Source organism: Cuculus canorus, chromosome 5 (genome assembly GCF_017976375.1).
Source record: "Cuculus canorus isolate bCucCan1 chromosome 5, bCucCan1.pri, whole genome shotgun sequence".
Classification (NCBI taxonomy): domain Eukaryota; kingdom Metazoa; phylum Chordata; class Aves; order Cuculiformes; family Cuculidae; genus Cuculus; species Cuculus canorus.
Genome location: NC_071405.1, coordinates 13,702,647 through 13,721,198, shown reverse-complemented (window position 1 = coordinate 13,721,198; position 18,552 = coordinate 13,702,647). Strand labels below are relative to the sequence as shown.

Genomic DNA, 18,552 nt, shown 5'->3' with positions numbered 1-18,552 from the left:
CTTTCGAGTCTGAAGTACTTTATATATATATTTTTTATATCTGTTTATATACACATATTCCTTATACCAAAACTGTTGGATAGATGCATAACAAGCCTTTTTTTTTACCTTCTGCTGAGACCCTTGCATATTTATGGTTGTTCTTAGCTATATTTAGTTTGTACGATTGAGTTCTTTCAATTTAAACAAGAAGTGTTTAGAAAGAAAATGTTCCAAAGTGGGCCACGTGCTTTCCTCTTGTATGGCATTTTTGTTTGATTATATAGCAGCTGGTATCAGTGGAGCCGAGGCATTTAAAGAAAATACACATTATAAACTCCAGAGGGTGTTGACTTAGGCAGTCATGCTAATACTTAACAAATGCCTTTCCTGATCACAAGTAAATAGGACTCAAGAATTCTGGAGATCTATGTGTAGTCTCTTTACAGCTGCAGAATCAATGTGATAGTGCTTCTTTGTCCTGCGCTGCATTTTTAGTAAGAAAGGAGCTGTGGCTTTCTCAAGGAAAGCCATAATGAATTCTGGTACAACTCCATTTTATATTTTTAGATCACAAGGGGTAATTTACTTGCCCTTTTCTTACAGCTCTTGTCAGAATTCATGTTGCTTAATCTCCTTGTTCTGCTATTAAACCTCACCTTTGTATTTTCCATGGGCTAGGAGAGACTAATCTTAGCTCCTGGTAATTAGTGCTAATTTAGTTCTTTGTGCTCCATGAGTGGCCAACAAAGGCTTGATACAGAATGTGCATATTTTATCTGCATAGTAAGCTAACAATCCAATCAATGAAAAGACTTTTTCCTCCATAATTCCTATCTTGTCCTTTTTTTCCCCCTCTCATCTTATAAACCTGTGGATGTTGAGATAATAACACTAAGAATCAATTTAACTGTGCTGCTGTAGTAAAGCAAGAAGCACAAATCGATAGCAAGAGTACTTCTGCAGAGGCTGAGCAGAAGGTTGACAAAAATGTGTTTTGAAGGAACAGTGTTTCATCTGTTGCCAGAACGTGGCTCTTTCCAGGGCTCTATTTAGCAGCTGCTAATGCAGCAGAGGAAGCCGCCTCCCAGGATAGCATCTGAAAAACGCATCTAAACAGAATGAAGATATGCCTTACAGTCTTGCTTTTGACACCCCTCTCTCTGCTGCAGCCCCAACCACATCAATAGCCTATTTGCTTTTCGGAAGCCAGCATTTTAGAAACTCATCCTACAGGAAGCACATATCCCTTCCTTTAGGTTAACACATTAAGCTGGTGAGACCTCCTGGATGAAGCCAGCAGTCTCGCAGCCTGTGATACTTATGTGCCCTCAGAAGTCTCCCATCTATTCTGACCACTAACTGTTCAATGGTTGGAGGAAAAATAGCCTGATATAGTGTGCCGAGCAAAACAAGCTGCTGTTGGGCAGCTGTCTAAGGGATCTATACGGACCAAAAACTAATGCACAAGTTCAGAGCGCCATACAGGTAGAACGTTGCCACATGAATTCCTGTATTATATAAGCCGATATGGTGGGATTGTTTTTACTTATATAAATTTGCCTGTATAAATTCTTAAGAGGCTGTGTGGGAGATTAAAGATAGGGAGAAGTAAACAGTCCGTTGATGCAATTTGGGTTTACATTTAACATAGTATACTTAGCACATTTTGTTACATGATTTCGGAACTTCATAGAAAGGTTTGCTGCTGAAGAGTATATTAGATGTAGATCTAAAACATAAGTAGTTAGTTTTAAGAAAGATGGCAGGATCCCAGCTTTAATCCCAGACAGCAGCTATCAAACATCAGTAACGGCTTCCTGCCATTAACAGGGAAGCATTTCTGCTGTGGTTTTCTGCCTTGGAGTTCAAAGAATGAATGTCTGTGCTCTGAACTCAAGCGGTTGGGGAAAGCAGCGAGTGCTCCAGCAGAAACTCAGCTTAATTTTTTTGCTTTCATTTCCCTTTCCTGTACTGCTGTGAACACCCAAAAACGTTCCCATTGTTTTCATGGGTTTCGATTTTCAGTGCCAGCAAAGGCTGAATTGTTTCCTGAGGTGACTCGGGCATGGCCTTTGGATCGTGCAATGGAAGTATCTGCTAGTGGACAGAATCATAGAGGCTGAGAAGTCTCAGACCTGCCTTTGTGTTTCACTTGCCAATAAGCAGGGAAATGGAAATGGTTCTCTTGCCTTTTACATTTTGTGATGTGAAGATGATCGGAGGACTGGCACACCTCCCATACAAGGACAGGCTGAGAGAGTTGGGCTTGTTCAGCCTGGACAAGAGAAGGCCCTGGGGACACCTTATAGCAGCCCTCTAATACTCAAGGGGAGGGGCCCTTTATCACAGAGTGCAGTGACAGGACGAGTGGGTACGGTTTTCACTTGAAAGAGGGGAGATTTAGATTAGATATTAGGAAGATTTTTTTTCCTGGGAGGGTGGTGAGGCACTGGCACAGGTTGCCCAGAGAAGTCGTAAATGCACTGTCCCTGGAGGTGTCCAAGGCCAGGTTGGATGAGGCTTTGAGCAACCTGATCCAGTGGAAGGTGTCCCTGCCCATGGCAGGGGGTTGGAACTGGATGATCTTTAAGGACCAACCCAAACCATTCTATGATTCTGTAATTCTGCGATGACTTCCTACTACTACTGCACCTTGACAAGGACGTATGAGATTGCCAAGTTGTGAGATGTCACAAGCCATCTGCTTGGGTGAAACTCCTCTCCTCAACTGAGGGATGGAATTGCAAAGATGATCAAAAGATGTAAGAGTGTCACAGTCCTCTGTTTCAGAACAGATAAACTTGAAAGGAGAAAAAGTGGCAGAAGAAGTTTAATATTACTAATTAATAGTAGAAAAAACCTGCAAAGTGAGTAATTGCAAATACTCAGATTGAGTGTTTCTGTCTTTTGCATGCATGGAAGTACAGCAACACGTTGTTGAATCTGGTGGAGTAAGGTTGGAGCCATTCTGTTTAGGGCAGTGTATTTGAAAGCTCAAAAAAATATTGTTCTTCCTAGCCTTGTACTCACTGATTCTCCCTTCTGCTGATGGGGTTTTGTTTTACTGGGAAGGATTGCGTTATTGGTTCACTCTCCCTTCATCTTCCTTTGTGTATTTTAAGCTACTTTCCTAAGGAATTTAAATATTTTTGGTAATTCTGTTGCTCCTTTTGTCTGCTAGTTCATCTTTTCTCCCCTACCTCCTTCCAGTACCTTTTGAACCCATTTACCAATTTCAAGTACATCTGAAGGAACAGTAAATGCATTGAATATATATTGACTCTATAAATGGCTCAGTGAGGTTGATGAAAATCGCTAGAGGGAAGGCATTCAAACTGATCTTCTCATGGAGGGAAATGCAAACTCAAGGTAAGGACACTGGAGGTCGTTCAAGGGCATATGGAAGAAATTCTGGATAGTTGAGGGGAAACAAAGGTGCTGCCAGGGAGAGGGATAGCAGCAGGAGTAGTTAGGTTAGGAAAGTGGTATTGTAAGTCTTACGGGACTTGGAGGAAACAGGGGCTGTGTTATGAGCGATTACTGGAAATAGGTTATTGAGAAGGGCAAAAAAGGACTGTTAATGATGGATGGGGGTGAGTATAGGATGTAGGGCACAAATCCACAGGAGATGCTTTCTTGTTCCAGTGTGGGCAGGAGAACTTTTTTTCTGGTGGCACCCAATTAATTGTGGTTCTGTTTGATAAATGTTAATATATTCCTGTCTCGTGAAACTGCTGTGTTAGCATGTGTCTGGCTGCCATTTGTGAATTCAAACCAGCGGTTTTGCTGTGCAAGTAGGTCTGCTTTTCAAAAGATGGTAAGTGAACTCGTGCTGACTTTTTCACTGTAGGTCAGCCTGCGGCTTAATGCGTACTAAGGCATTATGTTGGCAAATCCAGAAATTATTTCTCTCTCTAAACAGTTTACTGCTACAAAGAAAAAAGTGATTTGGCATAGGTGTTTTTAGGATTAAAAATATTTTTCCCTGGAATTATTTGAGGTACTGCATCATCCTCATAAGTTGTACAAATCCATTTTCACATCTTTTCATGTCAATGGTTGCTTTAGCTGCTACATATTAATGCATTTTGATGTAAAGATGAGCTGCCAGCGAATCTTCTGCATTCAAAAATTAAGTAAAATTGAGCTTAACTGTATTAAAGTCAAGGTGGCTGTGCTCAGTCAATTTACATTTACAGAATAACTGTGATGCCACACGTGTTTCTAGAACGTGCTAAGATTTTACATATGTTTCATTATCCAGTAAAAAATGTATCATTTGATGACTACTTAATTTAATCTTGCAGATTTGATAAATCTTTATTAATGCTATTATTCTGAAGCTTCTTTCACTGACTGTGTCAGTCAAAAGTAAAAATAGGGCAAACAAGACTTGCAGATTTCAAGCTGCAAGTCATTAAGTAAATGCACATAATTGATGAACAAATGGGAAAAGCACACATCTGATAAATAATATATGCATAGATATTGTAGCCTGCCTACAAAGAACCGTGAAACCGAACTGAATAAGCAACAAAGCTGGAAATATAGTCAGTGTTACTTGAATTATTGTTGCAAGCATTCAAGATGAATAAGGTTATAAACTAGGGATTGCAGTATTACAGTAGTATTAATAGAATGTCCTTCACTTTATATTTAAAAGTAGTTACCATATGGTTACTTCTGAGTCCTGCTGTGAATCTGGTTTTGATGAAGCATGTGTTTCTGCTTCCTATCTCCTTTGGTTAAGTGCGCAGCAACCGAACTTGTTTCCTAGCAGCTGGATGTGTATCGCTGGTATCTCGGCAGGGAAGCCTACCCAAGGAGTCATTATATTACTTGATGGAAACTTCTAAGGTCTCTGCAGTTTTCTTTGGTGTGAGCGCTCTTGTGAATATCTGGTTGTTTCTACATTGAGTGAGAAGCCCACAAAGATGTTCTTTGCTTGAGTGCGTTGCTCTGTTTGCAGCTCTTGTGCCCCTCATATGTCTTTCCATTGAGTGACCCCTATCCTGCTGCCCTGGCCAAGGGACAGGTGAGTACAACTCATTCCAGAGTTCATTAGCGCTGCTCCAAGCATCAATTAGTAGTGAAATAAGAGCATGGTGGTGGTAGTGGGATAGTGATACTTCTGCAAAATGAATCACTTTCATCAGCCCTCAGGAATATGAGGAATTGTCTCCAAAATGCTTCCACTGTAAACTCAAAGAGTTCTCTATCGGAGCAGCGTGTTCTGCAGTATCACCTGTGCTTTCTATGCTGTTGTATCTGTAACAGCTTGTAAGTGTGTGCTGCTGAGGCCCCCACTACTGCTGTAAAACAAAACAACAACAAAACCCTCTGACAAACCTATCTTCAAAATAAAGAACACCAATACAGAGCTGCAGCCTTATTTTCCAAATGAAAGCGAAGAGCCCTGTAGTTAAATTTCTGCATTTGAAGTAGTATTGGATGTGAAAGCTTGTGCTGCTGAGTACAGGAGGAGTCTGACTGACTGTCAGCTTTCGTTCATCATTCAGAGGCTATTTCTCTATTCATGTAGTCCAGATCAGAGCGGCTGCGACCCAGGGGGGCCGCTTTACATCAGTCTGGGTATTCATGACAGCATGAGAGTGCTGTGGAGGAATGCTTTTGCTCAGCACGCGATGTGGGTTTGTGCCAACCACTGAAGTGGGGGAGTCTCCCTTGGTCTCCTCTCAATAACAACATAATAAAAAGTATTCAGTGGATGAACCTGGGTGTAAATATCTGAAAGTTACAATAATGTACATAGAAAGTACAAGTTCTTTTTAATGATGCTTCGGGTCATGCTTGCTTGCTGGCAAACACTAACATGAATGGTTGGTTCTTCCATTGACAAGAACTTTTCAAGGTGAATGGTTTTCAGATGATTCTTTTGCACATCTTGAGTCACTGTATTTCTCAGTGGCTCAGCTCCTTGTCTGTGTAATGCGGCTGTGTACCTTGCTTTTCCATCCCTTGCCTCTTGTGTCTGTCAAAACTGCACACTGTTTGTAGCAGATACAATCTCTTAGGAGTATGTGCAAACCAATTTCAAGCTGAAAGAGGGGAGATTTAGATTAGATATAAGGAAGGAATTTTTTCTGTGAGGGTCATGAGGCACTGGGGCAGCTTGTCCAGAGAAGTCATGGATGCCCCATCTCTGGAGGTGCTCAAGGTCAGGTTGGATGCAGTCAAATGAATGGATCCAGTCAAAGGTGTTCCTGACAGAGGGGTTGGAACTGGACGATCTTTAAGAGCCCTTCCACTCCAAACCATTCTGTGATTTTATGATCTCCAGGTTTGACTGGGGCCTGGAGATGCTGCTTAAAACTAATATTTTAAGCATTAATATTAAATAATATTTAATTTAGACCAAACCTATTTCTGTTTCTCCAGTGATGCTGTACATTTTCCTTTGAGTCTGTTTTCTGTAAAGAACCTGGACTGTCCTAGTATAACAGGCAAACAAACCCCTGCAAAATGATGATGCTCAAAAATGTAGAAGTGGTTAATTACCAGTTTTAGTTCCTTTTCAGCAGACCTTGTAGAGAGTTACCAATAGCTGTCAACACAAATATTGTTATTGACCAACAGCCAACTCCAGTGCCTCCCAAACCATAGAATAAATTAAGTTTTTCAGTCCTTCTGGAGCACAGCGAGGTGGTGAACAGGAGGAAACTGAATCCCATGTGCTACTTTGTGGGGTTTTTTTTTTTTTGATTGGTTGATTAGTTTTGTTCTTTTTTTTTCTTTTAAAAAATGACATATCCTAATTGTATTTACTAACAATGTTTTTAAAGAAAAGTTATCTCCAATGTATTTCAATCAGATACAGGACTGAGGATTAAGAGAGACTTTAATCTCAGCTCATTAATTGTGCAATAAAAGGATATACAAGGAGTGTTTTCATATCCTACTTTCCCCACACTGTGGACTGAAAGAGCCCCAGGCTGCTGTACGTAGTAGATGTTGCAGACATTCGTTGAGGTTTGTAACATATATAGACAGCTTAAGCGAATTGTGCCTCAAATGCCAAGTATCTCACAGTATTTCGATGAAAATTTAAATTTATTGAAACGCCTCCTGTGATTTGGCAGGTGATAATCTTGATCACAAGGAGAGCTAGGTGCACTAGTTGTAGAGAGCAGGTTTCTAAACCACTGCAATCCTTTGTTTCTTGTCAAGAAATAAAAATTATAAGTGAGCATACTTAAAAATCCATCAATTAATCAGAAGTGATAAAATATTTAACAAGTGTACTGCAGAGTGCAGATTGTTCAGACTAATGCAATAAATGTGTTTGCAGTTTTTTAGTTTTCATACCCTGCTGAGGATGTCAGGAGTTCTTCCATGCTGGACTAGTCCTGCCTCAGCACCTTGCAGGGCAGGAGGAATTCAAGCTGGGCTTTGGCTGTGGGCCATTTCTTTGCTCCCATATGTAAAAAGCAACCTCTGCTCGCTTCTTCGTTAGAGTAATGCTCTTTCCCTTTTCACAGTAGGAAAAGCAGCTCAGCCCTATAAACCTCATCCCCATCCAAGTAAGGCGGTGGCCCCTGGTGACCTCCCCTCCCTGGATCTGCTGCTGGATGGTTGCAGTGGTGAGGTGTGGGAGGAAGAGACAGCCTGATCTGGAGAAATGGGTTACTGCAGCTTTCCCAGAGGATGGCTGAGACAGTCAGCATGCTACGGGTTCTCTAGTCAGGGTGGCAACACCATGCCTGAAGGCTGCCTCTGTTTTTCTCCTACGGCTTGCTTTTACAGTGAAGAATGATGTTCCACTGAAAACTAGCATGTAATTATTTAATCTATAAAAAGAAAAGAAGTGATCTTATTAATATAAGATGTAGAACAATAAAACAGTAGCTCCTATGTATACATTAAAAAATGGTAAATAGGAATAATAAATGTATTTCTGTGTAGCGTTAGGAATTTTTTATTTACTAACCTGTTTTGTGACCAGTTAGGAAAATTAAATAATCTCTCTCTCACTGCTGAGACATGAAATGCCTTATTATTAATTGCAGGGAATTTGTTGATGACTCACATTCATAACATTTTTTGTGTCTTGCCAGTCACGGTGCCAGTGGGTTTTTAATACCATGAGGACATCGATCCTAACAAGTTCCCTGGAAAGCGTTAGCCTTTCTCTAAGACTCAGCCTTTGCCTTATAAGCCCTCCACGAGTTGTCATGCAGCCTGTTGACGGTAGCTCTTAGTGTCCCGGTTTACTTGTGTATCAATTGGCTATATCCAAGCACCATCTGCTTGATATCTCCTGCTGCAAGTGGAAGTTTACACTTGAAACGGTACTAGATCAGATCAACAAAGTAGTTAGGAAGCAAAAGGAAAAATAGCAGGATATTTCATCTTTGGATACAGTTTTGCAGGTAGATTAATAGCCTTCTGAAGAAAACCACATTTTTTTGCATATATAGCTTGAAATAGTATGTCTGTCTTTCTCAACACAGTAAAGTGTTTGTCTTTTATTGTATACTATAATGATCTTTAATAAAGAATTATCTGAGATTTTAGTACTGTATTCTAGGATATGCTGACTGTGAATTAGCCAAAACCAGTGAGAGTTGTGCAGCAAATCCAATTAATCTTCCTTACTTTTTGCTGCAGTGAATTAAAATAAAAACCTCAAACTTTCCCATGATCTTTAAGAAAAACACCCCCACATCAAGGACTTCAGAAGGAAAACTCTTATTGTTAGCTCACAGCAGGGGATAACTCCCAGCAAGCCAGGAGGATAAATTGAGCAAATGTCCTTGCCTCTCCAATCAGCCAGTATTTGAAGGGTATTATCCTTGCTAAACTTGTCATCCACTTTAAATGGAAGTTGGACTGCAAATGCACATACTCTACTTAACATGACTTTTGAAGAGTTGCTTCTGCAGTTTAGGGATTGGATTTAATTCTTAAAGATATAACTCTGCTGTGGCTTTATTTAATCTCTGTTTATTTGCTTTACTATTCTCTAGTTCATAATCTAGTCAGTGTGTAAGGAAACTACTAATGAATAAGCAAAGTAAACTTGAAACATCTTGGAGGGAAAAAGTGCTGAAAAGCTGAATATCAATCGGATTCAGTAAATTTCTGTCTTGAAGTAATTGGAAAATAACTGTCTCTACTGTTCAGGAGCAGAAATAGCCTTTTTGACATGGAACAGAAAGAGTGATGTGCTGGCATATTTAGTGAAATTGTGAGTCGTCCTCTTTAGCCCGTGCATTCCACATAATTAGAGCTTGAATTCTGAAAGCTTCTGTTTGTTGTTGCTGTCGGTTGCCCATTTGACACCTCTATTCTGTCCTATTATAGTCATTTTAAAGCCAGATGAACCCAAATATTCATTACTCTCATAAATACCATTCCTTCTTCATTCAAAGACTTAATTATCCAAATCTCTTGCAAATATTAGACAGGAACTGCAGCTTTCAATAGCTCTAGCCAAGTCAACTGATACAGAATATAAGGCCCTTTTAACATGTATATAATAAATCTATCTCTAAATATGTAGGTATATGATTTATATATATATATATATACACACACATAACATGAGTGGAGGGAGAATGTGTGATGTGTACGTGTGCACATACACGCTGAAACAATCTGACACTTTGATGTAGTTGCTGTAACAGACCAGAAAATTATTTCTTCATTAAGTCTTTCATTTTAACAGTCTGCTGACATTTTCCTGAGACGCAAGTGGAGACATCGTTTAAAGATCAAAACCATGAAGCAGAGCCTGCTTTTGAACTGCACAGTGCAAAGGTAGTGATTTGGTCGTGGTTCCTTAGTGCTTATTTTGTATCTCTAGGATATCTGCAGTTTTTCTCTTCTAGCAAAACACATACATATTTGATCAGTTTGCATCAGGAATTCATCCTGGCAGGAATTCAGACTGGCAGCTGGGGATTTCCACCTATGGCATATCTACCCACCTAGCGGTGCGTTACAGATGAGCTAGTTATCACATCAATGAGGTATTGTGATCTAAAGCTGCGGCTTCAGGAACCAAAAAGCCCTCTACTTCTGAACCAGTGGTGATTTTGTAAGTTAGACGGTACATGGGGCTCCTCACTTTCGAAGTAAAAATGAGATTCTGTGAAAGAACTGACTTAAACTAAGCTAAAGAAATGTAGGTGTTCAATAACTCGACTGTGTACCTACGAACATGTCACTCTGGCTTTTGAATGTGTTGTGATTAGCAAGCTGTACAGGACGAAAGCCCAAAGCTATCAGAGGCTGCTGCAAGTGTAGTGAGTGGTGAATAGTGGTTCGTTCTCCTTAAGATCTCAAGGGAACCAAATCACAGCTTGGAATAGAGATTGCGATGTTTTGCCTTCTTATGGCATCAGTTTTCACCAGGTACAATACTCCTCTTTACTTTGTGTTCCAAGTCATAGAACCATCAGGAGAGACATGGGCTGCTACACAGCTATTGCACTTCATCCTGGAATTGGTCCTGTATCACTTCAGGAATTTCCAGGAGTGAATGGAGAGCTAAAGAGAAAGAAAAGAAACCAAAGACCAGATGCAAAGTCTTGCAGCTGGGTCAGGGCAATCCCAAGCACAAATAGAAGCTGGGCAGAGAACAGATTGAGAGAAGCTTTGAAGAGAAGGACTTGGGGATGCTGGTGGATGAGAAGCTCAGCATGAATGGGCAATGTGTGCTTGCAGCCCAGAAGGCCAATCATGTCCTGGGCTGCAAGGGAGGGGATTCTCTCCTTCTATTCCACTCTTATGAGACCTCATCTGAGTCCTGAATTCAGTTCTGGAGTCCTCAACACAGGAAAGACATGGGTCTGTTAGAACAAGTCCAGAGGAGGTCACAAAGATGATCAGAGGGCTGGAACACCTCCACTTTAAGGACAGGCTGAGAGAGTTGGGCTTCTTTAGCGTAGAGAAAACTCTAGGGAGACTTCATAGGAGCCTTCCAGTACTTAAAGGGGCCTACAGGAACGCTGGGGAAAGGGCTCTTTGTCAGGGAGTGTAGTGATAGGGTGAGCGTTAATGTTTTTAGGCTGAAAGAGGGGAGATTTAGATTAGATATCAGGAAGAACTTTTTTCCTGTGAGGGTGATGAGACACTGGCAAAGGTTGCATAGAAAAGTTGTGGATGCCTCATCCCTGGAGGTGTCCAAGGCCAAGTTGGATGAGGCTTTGGGAAACCTGATCCAGTGGAAGGTGTCCCCTGCCCATGGCAGGGGGTTTAGAACTGGATGATCTTTAAGGTCCTTTCCAACTCCCAACCTTTCTATTTTTCTATGAAACAATTGTTAAAATTTCTTCTTTAAATCTCATGTACAAGTTCCATAGGACTAAATTTCTCACAGAATAGCTTTACCTCAACTCAATCAGAACGTAAAATAAATAAAAATCATTGTTTTCTCCCTAGTAGAATGTGACCTAGTCCCTACTGAAGGATCTTTCATAGCGCTCATGTTTTAGTATTTTTGTCACTCTTTGTACCTGAGGTAATTAGTAATTCTGAACTTTCCAAACAACAGCCTGACTAAAAATGAACCCTTGCATGAATTACTGTCAGGACTCTCCCTATCAAGAGATCATCTTCCCTTGAAACAGTGTTATTTAGCTCTGACAAGATTGTCTCTGGTGATCTGGGTGATCATAATGATCCTAATCTCCAAATATATTTTCCTGTTAAACTCCACTAAAGGAAGAGATTCTTTTTCAGCAGTTTCAAATCTTTGGATCATTAAAGGTGAGAGGTAATACTGGACAGAAAGAAATGGAGAGAAACACTTGAGAAATGTCCTAGATTTTGAGAAACAATCTCCTAATATTTCCAGGTGGCTCAGCAAGAGACATGAAATGTTAATTTTCTTCTTTGGGATTTGGGAATTTGTGCTTTGAGGAGATCTTGAAAGATAATCTAAACTGACTGGAGTCTGGTCCCGTGCACTGATTATGATAAATTAATTAAGTAGCTAAAAGGGAAGTCCAATGTAGAAAATGTACTAGCAGTGAACAAAGGAATCATCTCTACATTCTGCACAACGTGTGGCTTTTTTCTCTTTAGGGAAGGAGAGTCTGATGCTGCTGTGGAAAGCACGTTACTAGGTGTAGCACTTACAGTCAGGACTTTTGCTCGTTAATTTAATCTACTTTAAGGGGAAAAGAAGGGAAAACAAAGATAATGGTGGTATCATAAATACAGTGTTTTTCACATCTCATCCTGTCATCTCAGCCCGAAGGACAGATACAGTGTCTGTTGAAGGCAGTGCTGAGGAACTGGAATTTCCAGCTTGTTCTGCACCAACACTGATGCTTTTGTGGTTGATCAGTCTGACTTGCTTGTATGAGGACAATGTTGAGCAGACGCTATAGCATGGGCCATTAATTTCTTAATTTCTGATTGTCAGAGCAAGGAAGATGAAATCCAGACTTTGAACAAACATTTACAGACTCATTTAGAATGTGCAAATCAACATAAAATAAAGCTATGAATTATTTTTAGTAAAAGTAGTGCTATTTTTATAAAGCACCAATTTTTCTCTAAAGCAACAGACAGTAAGAGAGATTTACTGGGGGGATGTCTGACATGTTAACTGTATCGAGTCTTGTGAAAATAGACCCGAAGGGCAGCACTGGAGACCTACTGACCTAGAAATTGTAGTGGCTATCCTTTGACAAAGTCAGAAAGTACAGCGCTGTACAGCAAAGGGCTTTGGGGGTTTAAAATAAAAAGTAATTGAAACAGACTTGCCCTCAGCTGACCTGACTCACCATGTGTTTAGAAGTGTCTGTTGCTCCATGAGAAAACACTTGCAGTTTCTGACTCTGCGGAGGGAGAGAGTGAAGTTTGCAGCTCAGACAACACACCTGGTCTCTAGGAAACATTTTCAGTTGCTTGGTTGTTCACGCCTGTGGCAAAGGGTGGGGTGAAATATTTCACACTCGGCTTAATACGCCTACTGTCATTCAGAAAATCTGAAGGACTTTGTGAAGCTGTTTAATTCAGATGATGTATGCACTGGCTGAAATAAAAGGTGGAGCCTTCTGGGAGGACACCTCAGCCTGCATGTGTGAAGTACAGCAGAGGAAAGACAGAGGTGGCGTTATGAACCCCCATGAGAGAGGGTGAATACTTGGGATGGCCTGGATTAGCATGTGTTTACCTGGTGGCTTTATAACTTACAGAATGGATGGGGATATTTTTGCATTTTCTGTGGGAAAAATGGCAATCAAATCCACAAGAAAAAAAAGACAATCTGATAATGCAAGTAATTATTGCAAAAAAAAAAAAAAAAAATCAGTAAATTAGAATCATAGAATCTTTTAGGTTGGAGAAGACCTTTAAGATCATCAAATCCAACCATAAACATAACACTGCCATATCCACCACTAAACCGTGTCCCTAAGCACCACAACTGCACATCTTTTAAGTGCCTTCAGCATGGTGACTCCAGTACTTCCCTGGGCAGCCTGTTCCAATGCTTGACAACCTTTTCGGAGAAAATTTTTTTGTTAATATCCAATATAATCTTCCCCTTATGCAACTTGAGGCCACATGCACATTGCAAGTGTGCCTTTGATAGAATAGAGTCCTTTAGATAGTGTTTTCTTGACCGGGTCTATATAGCTGTTTTATAGCTATTATACATGGCTATTGTATTTGCAATCTCCCAACAAAAAGCAGAAACACACAATATGGTGTGGAAAAAGAGTCTGTAACACAAAGTTGATTTTGGAAAATAGTAGTTCAAGAGTTTGGAACAAGAGCATTTAAAAAGATAAGGTAAGATGTTGGTACTGGATGGCTCACCATGAAGTCAAAGGCTACTAACCTCATCATAAATGAACAAACAGGAAAAGACATATTGGAGAGAATATTATGTGAGGCACTCTCACTGTCACAGCACTGCAGCAGCTGAAAAGCAAGATGCCTGATTACAGAGGTTTTAGTTCAGTGTAGAGATTTATAAGTTGGATTTTGTGGCTGGTGTTTTACAGTTGGCGAAATTATGCTCAATCTTCCTCTATAAAATCTCTGAATCTATGAAAGTCGATGCTGTACTGTAAGAAGTACAAGAATTAAATGTGGCTGAGGCAATATCTATTTTTCAGCATTTCTTGCAGGAACATGCAAGTTCAAGCCTAATGAAACTGGTATTTCTTTTGGATTGTCCTTGAGTTTTTAGAAATGAAGTGACCTTACTTAAATCAATGTAATTTGAATGCACTCCGAACACTCTGGATGACATCCCAGAACATTTTATCTTTTAGTATTGCAAGAAAAGGCTTACTCATTTCTCTCATTGCAGATAATACTTGTAATGCAGCAGTTTGGGAGTATTTTCTTTGATAGAGCCTATGTTTACGTGAGAAAATCTTGTTACTGTAGGTCACAGCAGATATAATGGTGAGCTCCTTCTGCTGAATATATACTGCTTGCACTTGTAAAGCACTGCGATCCAGAAGCAAGGCTTGGTTTATGTAGGAAGTACATTTCCTTTGAGCATCTCAAGTGTCAAATGTGGCTGTCGGCCACCATGCATGCTGGAGTATATTTCAGGAACAAGTTGACTTCGATGCATCTCTATAACTGCAATAAACTCCAGTCACAAAGAGATCACTGCAATGGAGATGATCAGAGGGCTGGAGCACCGTCCATAGGAGGACAGGCTGAGAGAGTTGGGCTTGTACAGCATAGAGAAGAGAAGGCTCCAGGGAGATCTTATAGAGGCCTTCCAGTACTTAGAGGGGGCTACAGGAAAAGTGGGGAGGGGCTCTTTATCAGGGACTGCTGGGATAGGATGAGGGGGAACAGTTTTAAGCTGAAAGAGGGGAGATTTAGATTAGATATAAGGAAGAAATTTTGTTCTGTGAGGGTGGTAAAGCAGTGGCATAAGTTGCCCAGAGAAGCTGTGGCTGCCCCATCCCTGGAGGTGTTCACGCTGGATGAGGCTATGAGCTGCCTGACCCGAAGGTGTCCCTGCCCATGTCAGGGGGATTGGAACTGGATGAACTTTGAGGTCCCTTCCAATCCAAAACATTCAATGTTCTATGATTGTTTCCCTTTATAGTTAGGTGCTTAGCTGAGAGTGAATAATTTGCTATGTTCCCATGTGATCTCTTGCTTCTAGAGTGGGTGGATTTAAACTCATATTAAAAAAGAGAGGAATCAATTAGTGTTCAGAATTATCGTGTCAGCCTTTTTGCAGTAGAGTGATGGCTGATGAAAGTACAGCCTTGACAGTCTTGTGTCTGAGTTTGAAAACTTGCAAGTGTTCCTGGGGAGGAAGTTGTTATTGCTGAAGGCTTTTTTAATGTATCTCTACTGTTCTGGTTGCAGGTCAACTCAATTCTGTGTTTGAAGTCCCAAGATTGAATACTTAACTGAAAAAAATACAGTTTGCATACCACCCTGGGACTGTTGAAAGGAAGCGCTTTCATTCTCTGACAATTGTATTTTACAAATATTGCTCTGAGGTCAAATGTAGGCAAGCACATTATAAAAATATATGGCAAAGATTTAGAGATTTCCTGGCAATAATTTTAACATGTCCTGTTTTATTAGTTCTCGTGTAGTTGGTTCTCAAGAGATTGCTTCATTCATGCAATACTAGTTTTCTACAGATACAGAATTAGGCAAAGGCAATGTAGGAAAGTTGTGTGGAACTTGCTCTTAAGGATTCATTTTCCTCCAAAATCCCCTTATAATACTCTTTTCCTGCTCTGAGGCTTTACACGCTCCACTTAGTCTGTGTAAAAGGACTTAGTGGACTTAGTGATGTGGATGGTTAGGAAGAATGCACTGGTAGGTTTTATCTTTCTCTTTCAGTTCATATTCATTGAAACCTAGGAGTTAAGCAGAAACATAGTTTATCTTTCTGCATTTATTTGAAATAGGAATAAGCTGCTCAGCTTCAGAACAGGAAGAAATATAGCCAATATCTTTTCCCTTTTATGATATGAAAACTGAGTCAGATGATTCTTTCTTGTAGGAGGGATTGTTGTCACCTGAAGTTTTTGAGACTATTGTGTCTTTAAGTCACTGGTGAGACATTGTAACTGTAATTAAACTGTAAATAAACTGAGGTATTCAACGAGGCTGTCTCTACAAGGGAAGGCAGCTAACCCAGTATGACCACTTTGCATCCCCATGTCCATCCACTCTTATGTTCAGATTTAGTACTTGGGGAGATGGTCTGTTGGTTTTGCACTCACACAGTCTACGTTTATGCTGCTAAATAAGTTTCAGGGAGTGAACTCAGCCATGGTACTGCCAATTGTCCATCTTTCCTGCTAGCAGGTTCTGGGGGGAGTTTTTCCCTCTGATGTGCTGGGGCAACATGCGCCAGGGACTGTTCTTCTTAGCTCTCTTTGTCCTGTCCTCTAGCACTTCTTCAATGCCTTTTGAAATCTGAGGCACCTCTTTGTGCCCTTTATGCCACAGCCCAGGTCACACATCCTGAAATTCCCTGCTTTAAAACTTACTGGCTGCAATGCAATCATCGCATTATTTCAGGCACTTAACGGCCAGCAGATGATTCCTGGCCCTGTTTTATTTAGCTGTAGTCAAGGAGACTAGAGAGATGGGGCTGTGATTCACAAGCAGAGATAAAGCTGGCAGGGTCTGGGTTTTCTGCGTCCCCAGGGAAACAGAAAGCAGCTTTAAGTGAATGGGCAATTTCTGCTCAAGATGGGAGTTCATTGGTACTTAAAAAAGCAGCATCACCGAGTACTGGTTGTTAGTGCTGGGTACTGAGCCTCAATTCCTGCGTTGCAGCCAGGGCTTCCACCCTGCAAAGCAGTGGTAGTCATACTTTTTCCCAAAATCATGGTCTACCATGACAGATATTCACACAATTCTGGGTGGTTGGCAGTGCTTTCTACAAGCGCTCCATGACAAGCTGGGTTTGGAAGAGCTCAAAATAGAAATAGAAGCTTATTGCTTTGTAGCCTGTGCAAACTGTATCTGGGAGATCTTACCTCTGTTTCCTCGCCTAGTGTCCGTGTGCTCTCTTGCCAGCCATTGCCTGGGAATTCCTGAGAATAAGGACTTTGTGTGATATGACTGAAGGCTCTCCAAACTCTGACGGCCCTATACAGCTGAATGTCCCTGTCTCTACTCTATCAGTGTCTGAAATGAGAGAGCTAAACTTTCTGTTTGTCCTCATGTGACATAATTTTTAATAATTCTAGTAAAAGAGAAGATACTCTGGTCATTTCATAGTCTATTGTTTTGAGGGCATGAAAGCCTCTTCCACCTTTTCCTTCCCCCTCTGAGTTAGGAAAAGCATAAAGCAAACTGCTTAAGGTAAGACAGGTCCTTAGAAGGGAAAAGTTCTTGCTCACAGGAGTGATTTGAGGAGATCCCAAGACTGAGCTTATTTTGTAAGCCTGATTTGGTATCTGTAGGCTGACTGACTTGTCAGTGGCTGCTGGTGGCCATTCATCATTTCAAGGTTAATGCTTTTGATCTGCAGAGGAAGAATGCTTTTCCCTCATGTGACATGGCAAGTCCTGCACATTTTATGAAAATGAAAGCATGCACTGCTTGTCGGCGCGGTGACTCCTCCAATGAGTCAGAGGATTTGCCAGTTAACTGACGAAGTGAGTGCGTGCTTCTCAGATGTTCCCAGTTCAGTTTTTCTCTGAATAGCCTTCCTGAATAATTGTTTACTTTTGAATTGCAGGAACATGCTTTAGCATCCAAAGAGTAATGGAGCGGCACAGTTGCTGGGAATTAACCAAGCATGCACAGTTAATTCAGTGTATTTTGTTTCTTCCTAGTAGTATTTTTTAATCATGCTACTACTTAGGAAATGCAGTGCTTGTGAGAGTTACCAGGCTTGGAAACTCTGGAAACGGGATGGAAACGTGCAGCGCAGGCTGCAGCAACCTTCTCTTCATGTACATGGACTTCAATGTAAAGCATGCTTCAAGTTGGGTGCTGTTCACTTCTTACCCACTAATGAATCTGTATTTATTGTGAGGTGAACAGCTCTGCATTAAGAAATCAATCTATTTCAAAGAAATAGTTAGTAGCTTTCTAGAAAGTTGTTTTATTTTCTCTTTCAGTACTCCTGTTTATTATTTATTTTGGAGAGTGAAAATGGTAACTTTGCTGTGAGAAATTCCCATTAGTAGAACCAAGTCATACTTGTGTGTTGGCAGTTGCCCTCTTTGTACAGTAATGCTGTAAGAACTTAATTTTTTTAAGCATGAGGGTGAGGGGTTGCATAGCTATTTGTAATACCAGAAAGTGGACCTCATTTCTAGTCTCAGGGTAGTAATTTTCTCAGATAGCTCATCATTGTGTAATTTTAAGGAACTTTCTGTGATACAGCATAGAATCTCTTTTAATAAGAAATTAATTCATCTTTCTTTAGACCTTTGTAGTGTAAAGATATGCATTTGAACTGATTGCCTTAAGGACCTTTTACAGTTAAAGAACAGAAATAAGTATTTTTAGGATGTGATTCACCTGAACAATTTTAGATAGTCAGATGAGCTTAAGTATATTGTAGCAGTGCTGTTTCTCGTCTTTGACAGCAAAGGGAGTTTTAGGTGGTCCTGGCTTTCAGCATAT

At 40.5% G+C, this 18,552-nt stretch overlaps 1 protein-coding gene across 2 annotated transcripts in view; it reads left to right on the top strand.

Annotated features, from left to right (window-relative positions):
* Positions 1 to 18,552, top strand: part of NAV2 (neuron navigator 2) — a 428,149-nt gene that overhangs the window by 153,387 nt on the left and 256,210 nt on the right. The window lies entirely within an intron of this gene.